The sequence below is a fragment of the Lepidothrix coronata genome, unplaced genomic scaffold, assembly GCF_001604755.1.
Source record: "Lepidothrix coronata isolate B3197 unplaced genomic scaffold, Lepidothrix_coronata-1.0 Scaffold10, whole genome shotgun sequence".
Taxonomy (NCBI): Eukaryota; Metazoa; Chordata; class Aves; order Passeriformes; family Pipridae; genus Lepidothrix; species Lepidothrix coronata.
In genome coordinates, this window is record NW_016690190.1 from 2467691 (window position 1) to 2485925 (window position 18235).

General features: G+C 43.2%; 1 protein-coding gene across 5 annotated transcripts in view; it reads right to left on the reverse strand.

The window, feature by feature from the left end:
* Positions 1-15340, reverse strand: part of TBXAS1 (thromboxane A synthase 1) — a 254332-nt gene extending 238992 nt beyond the window's left edge. For 2 of the 5 annotated variants that reach the window (XM_017804940.1, XM_017804945.1), the window contains exon 1: positions 5454-5562. The gene's annotated coding sequence lies outside the window, so the exon portion shown is untranslated. Of the gene's footprint in view, positions 1-4781; positions 4951-5453; positions 5563-12773; positions 12826-15310 lie in introns of those variants that run through there. The other 3 variants (XM_017804941.1, XM_017804942.1, XM_017804943.1) reach the window with 3 other exon arrangements.
* Positions 15341-18235: the final 2895 nt, after the last annotated feature.

Consider the following 18235-nt stretch of genomic DNA (forward strand, 5'->3'; position numbering starts at 1 on the left):
GGGGGCAGTATCAGTTCTTCCTTCATGCTTTATCTCTAATGGTCTAAAATCATAGGGTTTGGAGGCGTCTTTGTTTTGGGGCCCTCTGAGATGAATAAGATAGAAAAAAAGACAGATAAAATGACTGTGCAATGTATTAGATGATACAAACATGCCAACACCAAAAGAGGTACTACATATCAAGTACCAGCACCACCTAGTCTCTGCACAAAAGAGGCAGTAAACTGGAACAAAGGAAAAAGAAAGGTCACGATCAAGCAAGTTAGACTAATATTATTGCCACAGCAATGGTTCTCATACCTCAAGAAGCCCAGAGGCTATTAGTTTACATCCAGATGTAGAAAGGCAACCTGACTGCAAAGAAACTAAACCTGGCAGCCCAAAGTAGTCAAAGAACAGTCCCAGTTCTTCAGCAATTCTTTAGTGGCATCCACAGAGCCCCTCTTTTAGGATGCAGAAACATCCCTTCACAGGACACGGGAAGCTCTCGTGGAGAACACCAGCTACAGGGTTTGGTAATGCTGCTCTGACTCCTGTACACAGCCAGGGGAAGTTGTTGCTCTGTTGCCTCTCTTGCCTTTGAAAATGTTCCCCGTGATAAGCATTTCAAACCAACAATAACTGCACTGTGAACAATCATGACAAATATTTTCAGAAGGCAGTAAGAACACAAAATATATGGGGCACTAGAACACACAAAGCAGAAAGACATACAGCACCTTCAGACTATAGAGCAAATGCAGGGACAATATAAAGTACATTGAAAAGCCTTATTTTCACTCACGCCACTATCAAGCGGGTATTTGCTGCCTAAATGTATGCATCACATGATGAATAATTCTTGGTAGATCATGCCAAGTTTTCCCAAAGGCCTTCTTACCCATATGAAAGGGATCACAGACAACTAACATGCAAATTGCAGCCCCCTTATATGCAGCAGAAGAGCACATGCAATATACGGGTGGCTTTGCTCTAGTTCAGCCTTTTGTGCTTTCTCATTCATTGGGTTTTTTTGCTGCAGTCCTTTCTGCTGACCACTTGTACACTGATTCACCAAATCAGAAATCCCTTCAGCTCTCTCATTCTCAGCAGATATGTTGTAACACAGACATGCATAACTGATGATGGGACAGAAAAAAAGAAAAAGTGAAAACGAAACTTACACAATCGCAAAATCAGGAATTTCCAAATTTCAGGTTATTTCTGCAAGTCTTGGTTTAGTTGAGGTTTTTGCTGAAGCACTGGTTGTCCATTTGTGCAATTGTGACAAATACAGTTTTACAGGGGGCAAAGATGGTCAAGCTCAAAGCAAGGAAAAAAATGCTCCAAAGCTGTGAAACTCAAAGGATCAGGGCTAAAACACTAATTAAACTATTTTAATTGCTCAATTTAAAAAAATGCATGTTTCTCCTGCAGTCTCATGAATATGAGAGTAAATTTGTGATTTCTCAATGCTTGAGGTTAGCAATACTTGCAAAAAGGCATGAACCCAATAAGCTGACCTGCTAGCCACAGGAGGAGAGGTTAAGTGGAAGAGTAAATAACCTGATGTCTGAGTTGAAACAGCAAGAAAAACTTAGTCTCAACAAGATTTTGACCCTGCTGACACTCCTTCTAACTTGCTCTCTCAAACTCTAGTGCAGTTGAGATCTGAATCTAAGGTTCACAGAGTCCAGCCTCCTACGTTCTGATGCCTTCTACCAAGTGGCAGATAAACCCAGCCTTATATTGTAGCTGAGCTAGTGTGAAAAGCAAATATGTATCCTCCCTGTATGGGGAGCTTTCTCCTTAAGAGCCCCTGCTCTGGCTGTGGCAGTTCAGACTAACTAGAAATGTCAGCAACTACCCAGATGCATGACAGAGGAGCTGGGACTACTTCAGACAGCGCAGGGACAGTGGGATGTTATGATGAACTGTACTTCATTTACCTTATATTCATAAGCAAAGTGACACATGAATGCAAGATGCCAGATGGAGTAAGCTGACTGAAAGCAGACAAGATGGGTTTCAGATGGGACCTATATTTATGGAAGACTAGAAGCCAAAGACAGAGAAACAGCAGAAAAACTGCACAGGACAAAAGCCTCACCATACATTCAATAAAATAGTTTCTTTCAGTCATCTTTACCTTGGCTTCCTTTGGCCAAGTCTGTAAAGCAGTGAGGCATCACACAAGGGATGCAGGTGTTCAGAGGGGCCCCTACAGATGCATGCAAGTATTTTAAGGTGTAGCAAGGATTGGCGTTTTTGTAAGTCTGGTGCAGAGAGATGCACTCTGTTCTTGTGTGATGCACTCAGCTCTCTGAATAGAGAGCACCAAGTCCAAGGTAAAATATTGTTTTTCTCTTAGTATATGTAGCTCCAATTAACCTTATTGGAGCATTGTGGGTACACTGAGAAGATTACACTCCTTAATGTGCAGTTACAACTGTACTGTAAATGCAACATTTCATGCTTTCTATTATGGTTCAAGACCACTACGCTCTTCAAGACTGTTATAAACCTCAGAAAACAGGGGTTTATAATGGAAATGCTGAAACACTCAACTCTAAAAGCCCTGGCAGAGAGGAAATATAGTTATAAATTCAGCTTCTCTTTTCCAGCATATACATTGGCAAGTTATGAATAATAGGTATTTCTACAGTTACAACAGACAGATGTACACACCGCTTAGGATAACCTTTGCTGTAAAAGTGGAGGATGGAAAGAGCTCAAAGTGGAAAGAGCAACCTTTCATCTTGTCTCTTACAGAGTTACTGCAATTGCAATAATGACATAAAACCAGCAACTGAAATTTAGTAGCCTGTGCACCAGGGTTGGATTCTGAATGCACCTTTTTAAAAAGGGTGAGTTATGTTTCTATGTTCAGCAAGAAAAAGGCACGAGCCCTCCCTAGCCCCCTCAGCCTCCTTTTTTTTTTAAAAAAGAAATTGGCTATTTGGATACTGTTCAGATGACATTGCAAAGCAACCTGCTATCCAGTCATAAATGGATATTCTCTATATATTCTCTTCTATATATAATCTGGTCCCTAGCTTCTTAACACTACCAAGAAGCAACATTTCAACCAGCAATTATTGGACTTGCTAACGTAAAAAGACCCCACTCTGTTTGGCAAGAGAAAGATGGGCAGGCAACTGTACTACTGTACAACTGTACTGTACAACTGTACTGTACTGGGGCTGAGGCAATTGGGAATTTCTTCAGATATTAATAGCAATGGCAGAGGTGAGTCAATATAATCCCATTAGCCATATCACGCTGTTTGATTTCTGGTATGTATGAGGAAAGGAAAACAAAACCAACACAATTGCCATTTGGGAGGTATGCTGACGGGTAAACAGGAAAATCCATGCCTGTTTTAAACATTGCAGCCTGACTGGCCGATGGAGAAAGGTAGAGTAGGGAGGTCCATGTATTTTGCTGGCACAGCCTTCACCACTGGAAGGGAGGGAAGAGAGGCACCCACCACCTGTTGTTGCTGCCTGCATGATGCTTGTTGCCACCACCACCATCCTCCTCCTCCAGCCCCTGCCCTGTCTCAAGGTTTTCAGTGGTTTCATGCCTCTCTGGAGACAGTCTTGCAGAGGTTCTCATACCCTGGCTTAAGTTGCCATAGGTACTGTCAGTGTACAGAGAAACATTCAAAGTTCAGCAAGGCTGCATGCCAGGTATGATCCCTGTTTTTTATATTAGTGCTGTTCACATTTGAGAAAGTTTCTTGAATATGTAGGGAACGCTTTCAGATTCAGATGCCTCCATAAGTTAGTTTCTATTACAAACATACTAGCAGTGCCACTAATACTGTAAACAGCAAGAACATCAAATATACCGTAGGTCTATGAGGTATATGAAAAACTTCCCATGGAAAGCAGCCCATGGGCCCTCCCCATTACAGCTGTTGGGATTTTTAAGGTAATGGACTAGTTGGTAGAAAGTTTAGCACTTCTTACCAACACCTCTACCATTAGCTATAGCATCCTCGTTTTAGATCAGAGGGCACTGTGTTTAACATTTCTGCATGCCTGATTCATGGAGGACACCGGCTCATTAGCTTTCTGCTTTCTGCCTTTCCGTACGACAGCACTCTTGCTGCCCAGGATGCACAAACCCAACACACCCAAAAGCCATATCTCCACATTGACCCAGAGCTGCCAAGCCTCTGAACAGGAAGCAAACTGCTTCATTATCCAGACCTGTTCATTTCAGCATTTGGCAACATCTGCGGAGATCAACAGCAAAGCTACTTTACTGCCATTAAAATGCAATTCCCAGCAGAACTGAGAACTGCCTTTCACATCTTCTCTTGCGTGAGACCTTTTACTAGGACTAACTCCTGTCTTCACTTTCACCTTTTTTGTTTAAATAGGGTCTTGCATTGGTAGCCTTAACTAAAAACTCCCATTCTGCTCCCACAGTTTTCAGCCTTCCCACTGCTTGCTGTTTCACCCCAGAAGCAGTAGCTGAGAACCAGTGACCCTGACCATAAGTAATGCAAATTACTGTTTTGCAAAAATCTGTGGTCTTCAGAATAATTAGTAAATTATTCGTAGGAAAGGACCATTAGGGTATAACTGTGTCATTGAACCAAGCCTCTATGCATGGGGGATCTCATGTGCATTCAGCCATGGCAGGTGTGCAGAGCATCCTTTTGCAAGGCATTTCCCAAAACTCTCCGGCAAATTTACATTCAGGTGTAAGGACTAATAGCAAGGCTAGAATAGTTTCCCAGGCACCTGCTTGCCAGAGGATCACAGCCGAAATGTTCAGGAGTGTTTTACCTGGCCCATGAAGCACACAAAGCCATTTCTCCTCCTTGTGCTATGTTGACCACGGCTCTGTTTTATTAAGCAGCAGGATGAAATGGTAGCATTTCCAAGGATTTTCACTGTAGTGATCTGAACAGCCTGAGACTTTCAGTTGCCTCCAGTTTAGCAAACAGCAGATACACTGGAAGAAGGAAATGTACACAGGCAGAGGCGATTGCAGCCACTTATGCAAATTTGTATTTGGCTAATTCTCTCTACTAAGACCAAGAAAGTCAACTTAAGAGAAAAAAAAAATACTTAAAAAGCAAGCTTAAATTCAGCAAAAACCTGGATGTTATTCACTAGAGAAAGATTTCCACTTCCTGTAGGGAGTGGGATTTCCACCTCCACTTTTACTATGATTGAATGATTAATTTATCCCACTAACCTTTGTCTAAAGGAGCCAACAGCCACACTTCTGCATGGCTGCAGGGGAGAATGACATCTCCACACAGCCGGTCCCACGCGCTGACAGTTCTGCCAGCCAACCCAAGCCCCGATGACTTCGCCCAAGAAATGTGCCACGGGAACGACATGGCAACACCTCACAGCCAAAAGCACGGCGCGAGGAGGACTGGAGGGGACAACAGGATTTACGCCACCGCTCCTCCACCTGCTCCACGGCAAGTACTAGGAGATCCTTACCTTTACAGGTCTCCCATGCCTCCTCCAGCGGTTCCTGGTTGGGCTGCCAGCAGGGAGCTGCCCTGCAACAGCCCGAGGGGAGCGGTGGGGCGCGGAGTCAGAGCTGCCTCCCACGGGACAAGGGCCAGGCAGGGCCGAGGAACTACAACTCCCAGGAGGCCCCGCGCCTCTCTGCCCTGCTCCTCCTCGGCTGCCCCCCGGCACGCCCTCTGGGGGTTGTAGTTCCAGTGCTGCCCCGCTCGCGCTCCCACCGACATGCTCTTGCTGGGAAGGGAGGCTTTGCGTGGCCGCAAAGGAAACTAACACTCTGAAACCCTTTAAATATTTTTTTAAAAGCCATATATATATATGTGTGCGTGTTATATATATATATGTGTGCATTAAAAAAAATAGCAAAACTCAGCAAATATTTTTTACTACAGTAAGGGAAAAATGGGAAGTTACTGTACTTCCAATTCTCTTTTTGCTTCTGGTGGGGGTTTGCTTTGCTGTGAAGGGAGAGGGGAAAAAGTGAGGGGAAAAAAGCTCATAAGCAAGTATTGCCAAACAACTTTGCAAAATCAGATGGGAAAAACTTAAATGTTCCCATACACTAATTAGTTAATGACTGGCCTCAAGCCGACAAACGTGCTGATACTTAACTGTATCCTCCACTGAAGTGAATGCAATTGAATCTCATACTCCAGTTGTTCCAGAAACTGAAGGCCTCTAGAAATTATAAGCACAGCTTAGTAATGGTGAGATTTTAAAAGTAATTAAGGGCTTATCCACATTGGGAGTTGCTGCAGAGTACCTCCACTTGCAGAATTCCCCTTCCCTGTGCTGGACATGTATTTCACACTAACAGTGCTTTATTCTGAATTAGTTTGCCCCATTCAGGCTTTCAGTTCAAAAGCTACCTTCGCCCAAATTGATGAACTTACGCAAGGTGATCCTAAACTGCACGTTCTGTTTTTACCTTGTGTTTGAGCCTTTATTTAGGCATCTGTTCCCAAAAGCTGGGCATTTCTTTGGAAAATTAGATAGGAAGTTTCTCACACAGTCACTGCTGCCCTGAATTTGGGAGATCAATAAGAACACTAAATGGCACAAGACTGACAAAAAACCCCTTTGGGAGCATAGCCCTATTTGCCTAACTGGGAATGTTTGTTTTTCTAATGTGGAGAGGAAGGCTATGCAAAGGAGAGAAAGCCCTCCTTTCAGAGTAAAATCTGCTCTTAGTAATTAGCCCTTGTGGGTAGCAAGTATTAACAATACTTCACAGAGAACATAAAATTCATAATCTGTCCAGAGTATAGCCAAAGCTTTAAAGTTTTGCCCAATTTTTATTAATTGCATATGCATAAAAAATGTCAACAATGTTAATGTGCAACGAGCCAGAGAAGTTCTTCCAAGACCACTAGGTATTAAGCCCATGGATACACCAACAGGCCCTCTTTACCTGGGGGGAAGAGGAGGAGGAGAACGAAAGGAGGTCCTAGATAATAGGAGATAATAATACATGAGTGATGCAGAAGGTTTCAGTGTGGAGACAGGTGGTACCCATAAAGCTTCTACGCAGCACCACACCACAGCCGTCTCTGTGCAGTTGCATGACAATGCAAGAAGACTTCCCAGATGAGGACGACGTGACACAGAGGCAGACACAGAGTCCTGCCAGAATTGCAGAGGAACCACTGCTCTGTGGCTTCTAGCTCTGAGAGACAGCCCAGCTCTGCACGAGACTGAAGGGAAGCTGCAGGACTCCTGCGCCCAAGTCAATCCATTGAATGGCTTCTGGACTCCATTTGGCCCAGGGAAGGGTTTAGCTGCTTTGCAGAGCACTGCAGCTCATCTTGTACTTCTAGAACAAGCACATGAACAGCATACTTAAGCCATAACCCAGATAAGCCTTCCAGGATAGTTGAGATTCTACAGTATGTGACTTTTTAAAGTAAGTTTTCATAGACTTGCTAGAAAAATGTGAGTTTTGACCTAGCACTTTTCATTCCAAGATTTCTGAATAATCTATTTTAATGCAGGTTTAGGAAAGAAAAAGAAGATGGGGGGAGTATGTTCCTTTGACTTCAGTTCAAGTCCAAGTGATAGAAGATCTATTAATCACCAGCATGCAATTTATATCAGAACATCAGAACGCCTGTATTTAAGCAGACACATAGAAGAGCTGGAATGGATTGCTTCCCAAGATCTTGTGGCATTAAGAGTGGTGTTATGCTTGCTTTCTTTTTTTGTTTTGAACTTTTGTTTTGTTTTGAACTCTTCTTTTGTTTTGACCGATACAATATCTCTTACTGAAAAGGAAATGTAAGAGAACTGCTTTTGTGATTATTACTTATTCCAACAGGTATTTTGCTAGTTCCTGACTTGCATAACTACATACACCATGAATAAGTCTATTGAAACTGCTAAGGTCTGTCTAATGTTTTCATCTTCCTATTTCCTAGAACAAAAATGGTCTCAGTCATGTATTATTTGCAAGAATTCACAGATAATATCAGAATAAAGAGGAAGTGTGGATAATATAGCACAAGCCCCTCCTATTGTTTTGTTGGAGTAGGGAAATCCACTGGAGACTAAACTTTCTGTAAACATTGGCCTGATGCTGGCTGCCCTCCTTCCCTCCCTGAGGGGCTGGATGACGTGGGGAACCTCAGCCCACCCCATTCGCCTGACTGCCTGTAACTCAGAGCTGAAAGAGTTGCCATATGTAAGAGCCACAGCAGGATGAACATGCTTCTTTTCCCACATGGAAAAGAGAAGCAAAATCCAGGTGCAGATGATTTCCCAATAGCAGAAGGTAGGACAAGAGGAAAAAACATTTAAAGCCAATGGTGCCAGAGCTAAAAAATCCCATTGCCTTTCACAGGGGAGCTGCAACCAGCCTGCAACTCCTCGTACAGAGAAGAGTGAGTCAAGTTTGCAATGCCATGCAGGCTCATACATAGCAAAAGCTTTCCATATTGCTTCCATATTTTGAAAAAGCCAGAGCTTTCCTCAGCACATTCTCTTAAACACCTAGTAGGCAAGGGAAAAATGGAGGCAGAGCCAAAACAATAACCTTGCAAACTGTTGAGCAGCAAAGCAGAGGTGTTTTCCCTGAACACCTTTCATAGCTGCACTGTGCTTTCCTGGGCACTTGCTGAGGCAGGAGCTGATGCTGCCATCTCACTCTGTCCCCAGCAGTATCCCAGTCTGCCACGCAGCCTCAGCAGATTTGCAGGGTATTTCCACTGGGGTTTGACTGACCACAGGTGAGCAGTGATCAGATGGTAAATACCCAGTGTGCACAATACTTCATCTATAACTTTGACAAGATGTTAGAGGCTAAAGTAGAGGGAAGTTCATGGGAGAGCAATTCCTTGTCCTAGGATCCAAGAGTAAGGGTTGTTGTCCCTGCTGTGCCTGGGGAAGGCTCTGCTCTTCTCACCCTTGCCACTTGTGGCAGATGAAATGAAGACAGGGACAGAATCTGGGCCAAGGGGGAGGACAGGAGGGACTGGATCCCAGCAGGCAATCGGCAGAGGCTCCACATTGTTCTTGCCAGCAGATGGAGCAGGGCTGGCATGGGAAGAGTGTGCTGTAGGAGTGGGAGGCCCTCTTGCCTCCATCCCTGCCTGCCCCTCTCCTAGGAGGAGCTTCTTCTACCCTAGATGGATCTCCCCTTTCCTGCAGGAGGTCTTTCTCATTCCCCCTCCTGGCCAGCTGATCCATTCCAAAGGTGTCTCTCGATGAAGGTAAACTTCTTCCCGGGCTGCCTCCCTGCACCAATGCCTGCAGAAAGCTGAATCCAGCAATAAGGGCTGATGACTATAAAAGCATCTATCCCTGCTTCTCCACTGGTGTGTGCATGTCCATGCACTCATGTCCACAGACACTCACCCTTTTGTTCTCTAGCTGTGGACTACCTTGAGCTGACAGAGACCTTCCACATACCTGTGACCACCCTCCATTTCTCCTAAACTGGTTCAGTATCATTGTCTCTAGCTGTCAGACAGGTTATTTTCCACTCTTATTTCTGTTTCTGCTGAGTTTAAGCCAGGATCAACATGAAAGATGGATATGTTCATGTCAGGTCAGCAAATTAAACCTAGTGAGCTAAGAATAACCAGATTTCAAAGGTGAAAAAACAGAGATAGGGTGGAAATGGAGAAGAAGTACTATTTTGCTGCTTAGCCCTAGACACAGGAATGAAAAAAAACCAAATGTAACCCTCCCCCTCACAACCTCTTGCCTTACAGCCCTTTAACTCCTCCACGGGTAACAGGCCTCCTCATGGTGAAGCTGTTCATGGAATGAGGCAGTCCAGGGCATGAGAAGGGACAAGGAGGCTCTGATACCTCCTGGGTGGGCAGCGATCAGTGGGCATTATACTCAGCCAGCTGTAGTGCTACTACTGTGGGCACCATTCAATGCAAATGAAAAGATAAGGATAAAACTGTCCAGAATAAATACTGTCTGGTTTGCAGAGGGAGACATTTGCAGGTAACTCCAATATTTATGCCACATTCTTCCTTGCTTTCACCTTTTGGTTTTCATTATTCTGCTTTTTGGAGTCAATTCATTCTACTTCCTCAAAAGAGCTGGAATATTTTCTTCTTCTTTTTTTTTTTTTTTCAGTATTTTTAAAAAGCAGCTCTTTTGTTTATGTCATATATACAATCTTCACCATCATTAAGTAAGACATCACCTGGTGTTATGCCCACAGGGACAAATACAAGCTTTGTAAATAGAAAAGTACATCAGTGTCTTATTTGCTTTATAGTAGACTACACATTTGAAGCCAAAAGGTAGTTGTGTAGTCCTGTTATGTTCCAAAACTGCCATTCTGGTGTCATTTATTTTAGTCTGGTGCAAAATAAAATAGAGATGATTGAAAATCCTAAAGTTCATACCTGAGAAAGGACAGCAAGAAATCAGCACAAATTGTATTTTTCTTACATTTATTTGAGGGGCAGAAAGAGACCCTGCTGCAGAAAATGCCTTTGACATAGATGTTTGAATGATCTGCTACATAGACAATAAAGAATAACATTTTATAAGCTTTTTATGGGGTATTAAAAATCCGAAGTGGCCAAGTTTTCTAATGGGAAAAGCAAACTACTTCAGGAGTTGAACAGAGGCACCATCTGCATCAGAGCAACCCCAGACTAATTGACTGTGAGTATGCTTGTCTGTGTGTGTGTGTGTATACACGTGTGTGTGTGTGTTTCAGAGAGACATTCTTTACTTCAGTTCCATTATAATTCCTTTAAATATTTATTACTGGAATGTAAATTCTGCTGAAAACTGAAGTCTTTGCTTTGGAAAAAACAGACCATCACCTACCACGGGTGTTGTCACTCAGTGAAATAGCCGAGTCCCTTTTGGAGAAACAAAAGGATCCAGTTATATAAACAAGTCAGTGCATTGAATTATAAGAGTGGGGGGAAAAAAGAACAAAAACCTGCTGACTTCTGGTTGAACTACTCCTGGGCTATGTGTGAGCTGAAGTTCTGCAGATCTAGCAAGAAGTAGGAGCAATATTAAAATGAATTGGTTACAAATAGTGGAAATAGTCCAGCAAGCACATTTACAATGTGCAGCCCTAAGTATGGCTTTGTTTTCAGATTGGTTTGTCTTTATTTTGAATGTAAAACATTAATAAGCTTCTTAAGGAGAATGGGGATGGGAGAAAACATTGGCTGATCACCTTAAAGCCCAGGAAAATAAAAAAAGTTCTCAAGTTGCTGGATGAAATAACAAACTAGAGTGGGTTTATACTTCTTACATTGCTATGAAAGCTTTACTTCTTGATCATTTCCAGACACCAGAAAGTTATTAAAATCCACAAAGGGAAAAGAAATTCTACATTTATATGAGCTTTAAAACTTATTTTGGGACTTCAGCTTATTGCCAGTGTAATGGAGAGTAAACCTGTAATGTGAAAAAGCTAGTCAAAAAGAGTAACCAAGGACCAGTCTAACTCTACAAACATTTGGGAAGGGATTTATCAAATAATATCTGGGGTTACACTTTATTCTGGAGGGTCAAAACTGGAACAGACTGGTGTGGATAGTACCAGCGCTTAGGCTCAGATATTTGTATCACTTTAAACCTTACTGTCATTTCAAGGATATAAATAGGCTTGGAAAAATCAGATTATTGGGAGGATTAAACTGGAATCAGTGTCAGTAATAATCTATTCCTTTGTGGTGACACCAACTGAAAGAGGGAAAGTTTGGGGGAGGGGAGTAATGCTACACTGCCGATGGGTTGTGTGGGAATGGGGAATACAAATGAGGGGAAGGAGGGTTAAACAGCACAGCTCTCATGTGGCTGGTAGGCAGGGTAAGCATAAGAACAGAGAAATCCTCCTTAGAAACAGCATTGGCCAAAGACCCTGTCTCACCAAAAGCTAGTTGCAATGATGGAGTGTCAAAATACACTAGTCATTCTAGTTTATCAAATTAATACAGTCTGTCTGTGTTCTGTGCTTCCCCACTTCCAGCCCCACCACCCAGCATGCTCAAAGACCCACAAAATCATGGAGAAGTTTTTACCTTATTTCCTTTTTTTTTTTTTTTAAATTACATTGCCTGAATCTTTTCCCTACAGTGTCACTCCCATTATCTCCTAACCGGGCTAGAGAAAACAGGCAGCACGTACCTGACATTCCTGTCTCTGGGGACTCTGGAATATGCCAGGCAGAGGAACATAGTGTGGTCTCCAAGCACCAGCCCCTCCATCTCCATCTCAGTTCATGGCACAGCCGGCCCTCACTCAGCCACCCACAACTGCAATCCATGCAGGTGTTGCCTACATAAGAGCTAAGCAAGAAGCAGCTGGTCCAAGCTCTTTAACATTTCTACAAGTACAATCAAATTTATTCCTCTCTTTTGGATCCAGAATGATTTTGATAGCGGTGACTTTAATTTGGTGACAAATTGCCTGCTGAATTTTCTTTCATCCTGAAACATGAGAGACCAGAGTACAGAAGGTACCTTGTGTCGTTGAGCAAACAAAGCATATTTAGGCTTGTTTCCCACCTAGGCTTTTGCAAGAAAGTTAAAGATTAGGTTTTCAGTCAGGAGCTCTGTAAGTGAGATCCTGCTTCCCTGATAAGCCATTTTCTACTTAGTGCTTGCCCCAGGTTCACTGACCACCAGCTTGTTTAATGGGGCAGGACATCCCTCTAGGAAGGGACTAAGAACCATCATCTGTATCCATCCAAGGGAGATTTGTCATTGGCAGCTGCTGGTTTTCTGCATGTGCCATAAGACCTACCCTTTTTGTCAGTTTTTCCTTAATGAGAAGAATGAAGAGATAGCAATATGTGCTTACAGCCTAGAAAACCAACTGTATGCTGGGCTGCATCAAAAGCAGTGTGGCCAGCAGGTCAAAGGAGGTGATTCTGCCCATCTTCTCTGCTCTGGTGAGAGCCCACCTGGAAGGCTACATCCAGCTCTGGGGTCCCCAACACAGGAAGGACATTGACCTGTTGGAACAGGTTCAGAGGAGGACAATTAGAGGTCTGGAGCACCTCACTTGTGAGGAAAAGCTGAGAGAATTTTAGTTGTTCAACAGGAGAAGAGAAGGCCCCTGGGAGACCTAATAGTGGCCTTCAAGTACCTGATGGGGGCTTATAAGAATGATGGGGACAGACTTTTTAGTAGGGACAGTAGCAACAGGACAAGGGGTAATGGTTTTAAACTAAAGGAGTGTAGATTCAGACTTGATATACACAGGAAATTTTTTATGATGAAGGTGATGAAACACTGGCACAGGTTGCCCAGAGAGGTGACAAAGGCCCTATCCATGGAAACATTCAAGGTCAGGTTGGATAAGGCTCTGAGTGACCTGATCTAGATGAAGTGACCTGATCTAGATGTCTGTGGCAGGGTGATTGAACTAGATAACGTTTAAAGGTCCCTTCTAACACAAACCCTTCCATGATTCTATGGGAAGGAAGGGTCTCTCACTGGATAGGAGTCTTTGATCCTTCCACTAACCAGCTGAGTGGATGACGCTGGGATACTGATGTTAGTGCAACTCAGGGCTTTGAGCATGTTTCAACAAATACACCTGACTATAAGCAAGGTAGTGGTGAGAAAAAAAGGAACGCAATGTTTCTTGGAATAAATAACACTTTAATAACTACCTCATACTGCCCAGTGACAGGAGCAAAAGTGACAGGGTAAGGAATTCCCAGCACTGTCATCAGGTGCTTTCCCAGAAGTTTACTTTCACTCTGTAATGAACAAATTACTTGGTTTTTTTATTGTTTAAGAAGCAAAGGTTGATATTTGGATTTGTGTATTTATAGCTTTGTCTCTTCAGAGGCTGCCTTGCAAAAGCTTCTGGTTCTTTTCACATTTCCCATTGGAATTTTTTTCCTAAATACATATTTAAATTTCTTCCTCTATTTCTTTAAATGCAAAATGCAAACCTCTGCATCTACAAAAAAGCTCAAACGGTTTTCTTTTCTTTCTGTCTTTCAGCTCTGCTTCTGCTTTCCATTTATACTTCTGCTCAGTTAATTACTCCCTTATAATTATTTCCCTCTTTATTTACGTGGGCATGTATTTTCCATGGGAAGCTGCTGCCTGGTCCTTGGGAGTCAGTGTAACCTGACTCCAGCTCTGCTTGTTCTCTGCAAATCTACTGGCGTTATGGAGCAGCCCTCAGCAATCAAGGGATAGGATCGTTGGCTTGCTGGTCACTGGCTGCTGGGTGCCCACTCCCTGTTTGCCTAGTGCACCACAGCATCTGGCAATGAGCTGTCATCCCTACAGAACCTGGCCTCAGGTGGGCTGTGAGGCCAGAAACGTGGTGGGGGGCAAAGCAAGGGAGGCATGAGCAGCTTGGGAGGGTGAGGAAAGTGAGGGCATGTCCTAGTTAGAACAGCTGGGACCAGTTCATCATTGTATGGGTGTAACCCAAAACTGTGCATTCTATAGCCTTCCATGCCATTTCCCAGAAACTGTTATCAATAGACTATTTACACCCTCTGCCCAGAGCAGCCTGACTCCTCAGGCTATAAACTGGGTGTTAAGAGGCCTGCCGAGATAGCAGGGTGCCCCCTTGTTCTCACACCTCACACGCATTGTGAACTTCCCACCCTGAGGGAAGTACTGGGAATTCCTGCCTGAACTGAAGAATATATAATCTTGGAGTCTTGGAACTTTTTTAACCTCTCGTGGGATCCAGAGGAAGACTGCAGACCACCACTCTCAACCAGACTACAACCACCACCCTCGACCGGACTGCAACCACCACTCTTGACCAGACTGCAACAGCACTCTCACCAACAGCTTTTCCCCCTCTCCCTTTACTTTGGACTCAGGGGGCCCAATGAACACCACTCTGTTCATGCCTCAGGGTGCTGGGTTATACATTTGGGTTTTGTGGGTTAAAACCAATTGTTTGTCTGTATAATCATACTTATTGTATTATTTTATTAAATTGTTATTCTGACTTATAATCTCTCTTTTGAGTTGGGTTCATTTCCCCTGCCGGTTTACCTTTAAACCAGCACAGGGTATCCCAGCATTGCAGGTTCCATCCCTTCATCTCCCTCAACCACTGCTCTTCTGCTGGGGAAACCAAGCTGGCAGGAATGGCAGTATGTGCTTCAAAGGGCTCCTGCCAAGCACGTCACTGCAATTTGTGTAATGGGCTGAAAGTCTTGAGTGAGCAGTGATATATAAAGGAAAAGTCCTAGTGAAACTAGTGATCCTTACAGCTTTTCATTCCTAAACATTTGAGGGTAAGGAAATAGCTGTTAGGGTAAGCAGGAGATAAATGTTGGTTCATGGCACCTTCTTTATTCAAGCATTTTTGGTGTGTCCCAGGGTTGCTGTCCCATAAGCAGGGCTTACCTTTCTTCTTCATCTCTAAATGGCAGTGCCATTCCTTTCTTCTTCATCTCTAAGTCATTTCCAGCTTTCTCCTTGGACATCAATTAGAACCATCAGAACTGATCAAAAAGAAGGAAGAAAAAGTTTTACACAGATGCTTCATTTCAATATCCTTCCTAATTTTTTGTTTTAATTTTCACATTTTAAAAACTTTTTTCAAATACTTCTTTGGTTGTGAAAAAATTTCCCTTTAGTCTCCCATAATCAAGTAATAATAGAAACAAAATATGTCCCCTTCAATATCCACATTAAAGAAGTTTGTGCCTGTCCCTTTTGGGAATTAGCTGCTACTGTGACCTGCATTTTTTTCATCTCAAATCAACTTTCTTGTGGGATCATATTAATTTCTCTGTAGTGGTAGAAATAGAGTTGCAGGCATTTTTGTTCAGGCTGAGACTGAATCTCTGGCCACAGCTGTGGCCAAGTTGGTCAAAGGATCTAGTTTGTCTGAGAAGCAAAGTGTGTCTTTAGTAGCAGTAGCCACAAGAAACTCTTCACATTAATGCCAGTGAGGCTCCAGAAGCTCTCTGCTTCTCAGCAGCTCCTGGTCCAAATAGTTCAAAGCTTTCCATGCTCTCTGACTGGTACACCTTCTGTGACTGTGCACAGGCTGGGAAGCAGCACCTCAATTGATTTCAGCTCTCCCAGTTGCCACAGTTTGCTGGATTTTAGAAGACATCCTACGGAAAGCAATTCAACAACAGCTGGCGTGCAGGCTCCAGGCAAAGCAGACCCAGGCTCTGTGGGCTCTGCTCCCAGTGCTGCTGGTCACAGTGCCAGTGCCTTGGGTCACCTGCCGGCATGAGGGACAGAAGCATGAGATGGAGCCATGGGCCACTCCCAAGCTCACTCACTCACAAGCCAGGGTCGCTTCACAGCAAAGCACATAACTCACTTTTTTTTCAGATGCCTCGCAAGTATGAAAAGGAGTGTGAGGGAGAGGACGAGGTGTTCAAGTCAAAGGGTACAAGCACTAGGGTGGGAAGAGCAGAATCCACACTCAATAACATTTATGCTTATCTCAATATTGTACATGGCACTTAGTTCCTGTAGCAATTTGAACCTCATAAATACCAATGACAGATAGTAATTAGCACCTCATGCATACCATCAACAGATGATCTTGCCACTAGGAAGCAAAAACAAGCTTTTCATACCCAACTGGCCAAGCAAGCTTGAAGATGAAAATAACAAGAAGATGTAAAAAACACTGAAAACAAAGATCTTTCCTTGGACTTAATATTTTGATGGAAACAAAGCCTAAACCAGCAGCATTACACTAGCCTTTGGCTCCAAAATGCCCCAAGTCAATATATATCTGGCTGATAAAAGGGTAGTTGATTGATTCATTATAGCCAAAGGCTCAGCTCCTAGGAATGGATGTTGCTTAATTTTTTTCTGGGATCTCTTTGATCTCTGCTGGAGGTTGAGGAGCAGACTCCAAATTATTAAGTATTTTTGGAATTATATTGAGAACATTTCACAGAAAAGTCACCTTCAAGTCTCCAAGATTCTCTCTAGAGACACAGGGATGATGGAAAACTTCTAGCACGACATTTTTATCTGAAAGAAGAGGAATATAGCAGATCTTAAAAGAATGGTAATCCAATCATATTTGGATGAACATTAAGATCTGGATGTAGGACTTCAAGTTTTCTACACATTAAATTAAAAGCACAAGTTTCTATGAGGGTATGTGGAAGCAATAAAAGATTTACAGTTCTCTGTAGATCAGCTAGAGGAGACAGGCATCCTATACATGGCACATGGGAGAAACTCACCTTTTAATTCAGTGTGTTGAATTCCACAGCAGCATTTATTCCAGGTTAACAACAGGCAACAGCGGTATGGCATCTGCTCCCTACCATTCCCCCTCTACACAGAACCCTCCCTGTCTCCCCATGTACCTTAGGGTCCAGAGGGTCTTTCACCTTGTCCTGTCTGCCAGATTTTGGTCATATTTGCTAGGCTGCTGTAGAGCTCCTGCAGCCAGAGCAGTGGCTGAGAGTCTGATAGAATCTGGGGGTCTTCTCATCACAGATAGTGGTCAGCAGGTGAACTCACAGTTTAGTATCTGATAAGTGCTCTGGCAAAGCAAATCACAGAACAAGGAAACCTCCTTCAGTGTAACTCTAGTAACCTTCTCCATAATAATATAGCAATGTGGAAGGCTCCACATTCACTGACTGTTTTTACCCGAGCATTAGAAAATATTAAATAGCATATTTAGCAAAACAAGAGCTTTCAGGTATTCTCTTTGGCATGCAATTGTCAAGGGCAGAGCTGCACATCAAGTTTGTATCTATGCTGAAACCTCTACTGACTTAATTAGAATAAAATGAATGAAGTGTAGTCATTATAATCTGGTTTGCAGTGACACAAATGTGTAAAAGCCATGTTCATATGACAGGATTGTCCAGATTTTGCATCCAAGTCTTTGACAAGAATAGCCAGGTTTGGGGGGGAGAAGAGGGAAGGAGGACAGAAGGGAAGATCATAAAAATTTCTCAGCTGATATTGCTAAAACGCTTGGAAACAGCCGCTAAGTCTTTCACTGCCTCCACCCTTCCCAGAAGTCTCATTGTGGTAAATAATGTTGCACTTATTGGAAAACTCAGGTTTCATAAGGCTGGCTGTGCCGGGGGAGCTGGCAGTGCAAGCAGCACTGAACATCTCTGCTCCTAAACGCTGAAACCCGGAGCTCATGCCCTTTTGGTTCCTGGGAGCATCTCCGTTTGCTTTCAGAAAGCGGCTCGAACTTCTGCCTCAAAGTTAAAGTATATCGTGACAGATACTCTAATCACAATGTCTAAATATAATACAAGGGAAGACAATTTAAGAGAGCTGAGCTACACTTTTTTAAGCAACTGTCGGGAAACTGCCTCT